General features: G+C 41.4%; 2 non-coding genes across 2 annotated transcripts; both read right to left on the reverse strand.

The window, feature by feature from the left end:
• Window positions 1-1,590: 1,590 nt before the first annotated feature.
• On the reverse strand, window positions 1,591-1,672 carry trnal-uag (transfer RNA leucine (anticodon UAG)). Its single transcript has one exon. It is a non-coding gene; the product is annotated as a tRNA-Leu (tRNA).
• Window positions 1,673-2,161: 489 nt separating this feature from the next.
• On the reverse strand, window positions 2,162-2,243 carry trnal-uaa (transfer RNA leucine (anticodon UAA)). The gene has a single exon. It is a non-coding gene; the product is annotated as a tRNA-Leu (tRNA).
• Window positions 2,244-4,540: the final 2,297 nt, after the last annotated feature.

The raw sequence follows: 4,540 nt of genomic DNA on the forward strand, positions 1-4,540 counted from the left end.
ATGCTCAAATACATCCGTCTGCAACAGAAGACAATTTGTTCTCATTGTTCTCCGATGACCCAACGACAACACGACGTGTCAAGTAGCACGTTGCACCAGATTGAAGCATCTGCTCTGAACAGACGCACAGAACTGCCGTTTGCACCCCAAGAAAAGATGTTAATGAAAAACACTTTAGAAGGTCTTGAAACTCTTGGAAACTACTAAAAAGTGTGATGACTGATCTATTTTTACAAAGACAAATAATTAAACAAGGTTATTAAATTTGCTTCTCATGGGTGTCGACGCATAACTGAACACAATTACTAAACCTTAGAAAATCTTGCACACCCTTTCTCTCCACCCTTTTTTTTCTCCTTGATTGTTTCCCTATGCTTTCTCCCCCAAAACCAGGTGAGCTATGTTGGGTTAAGTGTGGCACTAAATCAACAGAGGCTTGGATCAGGTTGTAGTGGTTCACATTTAGCACAAAGATAACTTTGAATAACTCAAAGACTAGCCTAGAAACACGTATACACACACACACAGCTGCCTTGGATAGAAATGGAAGTCAACAGATCGCATCAATTAAAAACGATAAGAGCGTAGGCATCACAACACAGGCATGTGCTTGCACAAGCAACAGAGGAATCCCAGCCAGGAGATGCCGAAATCAGTTGGAGGGCAGGAGGTGACACAGTGAAATTATTGCCTCAGGCGTTTGGAAATTGTCTTTGTAACTTTTATAGCATCCACAGAGTCTCATAGAGGAAGAACATTTAAAGGGTGTAGTTACAGTGGTTTTGTGGCCACGCAGTATTGGAGCCAGTGGGAGCTGTGAGGTTGGGTCAATCTAATTGGCTTTCTAAAATACGAAATTGTCAATGTGCTGCAAGAGTAAACACTATAACTGTGTCCCAGTTGTGGGGCTGGATTCTCCAAAGTCCTTTTTTTTCCGGTAACATTGTAACAGCCAACAAAGCATGTCCGCTTTGAAAGCTTCACCAAACCAAATTCAGCCAAGAACGCTGCTTTCTTTTATAAAAATCACTGTGTGTAAGAAGTGTGTTCTGATATAGTTGTGGGTCAAAGTAATCTCCAAAGATCTCCACTGGGAAACAGATCTGTGTCTACATGTTCTGTGTCCTTGTGATGCTGGAACACCCGCATTTCCCCTTTGGAGGATCAATTTGTATTCTCTTATTTGGTTACCATCGTACCTGCCTCCATGCTTCTACCTCTTTGTCATCATGTGCCAACTGCTGAAACAAAACTCTAGAGCTAGGCCGATATATTGGCTGATGTAATCTTCTTGCAGATCATATCAATATACTCTTGCAGAAATTGCAGTACAGTAATGACCAACTAGGTTTGAATTCATTTAGAAACAGTGTCTCCATCAAACAGCGTGACCACCAGAGAGCACTGAACAAAGGTCAAACAGTTCAATGACCTGAAAGCTAAAAATGTAAGTTCACAGGGAATGAAAATCTGCCTGTAAAGTCAGAGAGTTTCTGAATGTTTATGACATTTGCTGTGTCACATGAAGGATTTACATTATGGTAGATCTTTGTGTGTGTATTGTGACAAACCTTAACAACCACATAACAATGGCAGTGGTGGGATTCGAACCCACGCCTCGAGAGAGACTGGAGCCTAAATCCAGCGCCTTAGACCACTCGGCCACACTACCTCATAGCATCAGGGGTTTTTCCTGTCAAGTTACCGCTCATCTTTTTTGTGGTACAGTTCAAACCTGACAAGATGTATCGATTCTGATGTTCAGTTCTGAGCTGTGGGCGCATCTGCCACAGTAATCCAGCTCAAAGAAGACTTCCTGAGCATCTGATGACGAGTGACAACCTGCCTGACCAGTGATGGCCAAATACAGAGAAGATGCAGCAGTGCCAGGAGGAGCTATACGGGATGGACTGGAGCATTTTCCATTAGGAACAAGAAGTAGTTGTTAGAGAGTATTAAAAGAGGGATCTTTCTTTTGGCTATGGCAAATCACCTTTGTCCAGGACGGCTGGGGAGTGGAGCTGTGAGCACGTTTGCAGAGCTTCATTATCGGTGCTATCCTTTGACAAGAACAGATCGAATCAATCATGACATATTTTGTGTCAGAGAACATTTCAATCTGTTTGCTATTACTTCTAGTTTCCTGTTAGAAACATAAACATGGCAGTGGTGGGATTCGAACCCATGCCTCCATAGAGAATGGAGCTTAAATCCAGCGCCTTAGACCGCTCGGCCACACTACCAGAAGAAGATGACGAGTGAGGGCATATTAGCTTGGACCAGTGGCACTTTCAAGAGAAATTCAGTTTTTTGTCCAAACATCTTGCAGCTTTAGACCCTTTAGACCTCAGAATGGCTTCTCTGGTCACAGCTGTTAACATTACAGTTGTAAAAATCACACAGTCTACAGTGATCCACCTCCCTCGTGGACTCAACTTCCCCTAAATTCAAGCCTTACTTCTCCCCTGTTCCTTCTGTTTTTTGCAGAGCAGCATTGTAAAGTTTTGCAAGAGGCATAGACCCCAATTTGATTGGTCTATTTTTGTTTTATATCACTCTCTCTTTAACATTTATCTCTGGCCCCGGCCCTTCTGACCAGTTGATGTTTAATTTTACCTCTGAAACCTTTTCTGCAGCTTTCTGTCTTTCTTTAACTGCTCCCTCTGTTTGATGCCATTACTTACTATTTTAAAGGGCCCACCTCAATTTATTTCTTATTTCACACGTCCTTCTTTTTTTATGCGTTCCTCCACATCAACCTCAGACTATCTCATTTAAATTTAAAGCCTTCATTTATCCAGGAGGGTTTTTCAACCTGCTTCAAATTCATGCATTTATACACATTCACCGTCGAGAGTTGCTCAATACAACCACAGTCTTCTGTTTTTGACCTCTGAGCAGTGCCAATGGAGCTTCAGATGGAAGGTCAGTTCCTTGCTCAAGGGAATGTCAATATCCACTGAAGTAGTGTTATTCATTCGCTTTTAACACCCACATTTTCACTGTCCCATGAAGCACAGGAGCCTGAACGCACCGGCGAGAATATGACTGACTCACTCCCAGACTAAATCACTTTAAATAGGCTCCGTTTTGGCAGTGAGAGCAGAGATGGGACGAGATGAGAATAAAAGATGACACAATTGAGACAGACACGGAGCTGCTGAAGAGGAGGGCAAAAGTCCACGAGCAAAGAGCCCAGAGAAAGTGCAGATAGGTCGACAGAAGAGACAAGCTGAGAGTTCACAGAAGATGGAGGAGGTGAGACAAAAAGAGAGAGAGAGAAAAAGAAGCATTGATTCAACATTATCTCATTTATAGAAATGATGGCGTTTTATTTAGTTTCAGTCTGGAGTGTGCAATCGAACATCTTGAGCTTGATTTTTTTTTTCAAGCACATAATTTGCACAGTGATACAACCTCAGTCTCTTAATTCCTTCATATCCATGTACACACTCACTCCAAGTTTCTCTCGCTCTTTCCCAACATCTGTGCTCTGTGTGCGCTCAGTTTCCCCCGTGCACATACTCAACCTGTCACATTGTTACAGTCAATGCAGTCAGGTGGCTGAAGTTTCAGATACTCGCTTTGGAAAATGCATTTTTGTTAGACTTATGGTACAAGTTTTTGCATACGCACATCTGGAATACCCAGTGGCTGAGGTAGGCAGGCTTTTCATACATACTAATATATTTTTTTATGGTAATGTAGCTTGTGTTGGGCTGGTTCTGTGATTTAAATCCATGCCGCCTGTTGATGGTTTTGTTTCTGTGTCACGGCTGCTGGCTGTCCTTTCTCACTGAGATGTGTGTCACACTGGTTCACAAAAGTTCTATCTCAGGTGGGCTAAAACGTTTTGAAAATGCAAATCCACCTCTAAACAATAGTTCTACTGGTTTCTGAGAAGTTGCGTTATATCTAAATTGTGAACACATTCCTTCACAATTTATCACTATTACTATTACAGCTATTTAGCATAAACCAAAGGCCTACAGTATTAAACTGTGCGTGGTTAGATTTACCATTCCCACTAGCACAAAACAACTAATAGAACAATACCTTGAAATTTCCTTGATTAAAATGTAAATTTCTCTTCAAAATATCTCTAAGAAATATTTGTATATGCTCAATTCACAAACTTAATATCATATGAAATTGTTGTTACACATTCACAGGTATTTAAACTTAATATGAGGTAATAAATCAAAAACAGATATCTTCCCTTGTGGGGTCCATGAGATCAGACCTTGTCAGTTAAGGGTCCATGTCCCGAACACATTCTCAGTGGTAGTCTTAAAGGGCCAATGTTCTGCAGGTTTGTGACCCTCCATGATAGTTATGGCTCATTAAGCACTAGAGGGAAAAGCAGCAGGACAACAGCCTTGAGAACGTCTGCCCCTAATAAGTGTCTATTCTGGGTTTGTGACATTAAAAATGGTAATTTGCTCTGGCTATAGGGCTTGTAGAGGCTCAAAGAACCCTCTGATTTATGAATGAGTTTAAAGTGGCATACCATGGCCTTCTAAAAGTTTTTTTTTTTTTT

The sequence above is a fragment of the Larimichthys crocea genome, chromosome I (assembly GCF_000972845.2).
Source record: "Larimichthys crocea isolate SSNF chromosome I, L_crocea_2.0, whole genome shotgun sequence".
Lineage (NCBI taxonomy): Eukaryota > Metazoa > Chordata > Actinopteri > Sciaenidae > Larimichthys > Larimichthys crocea.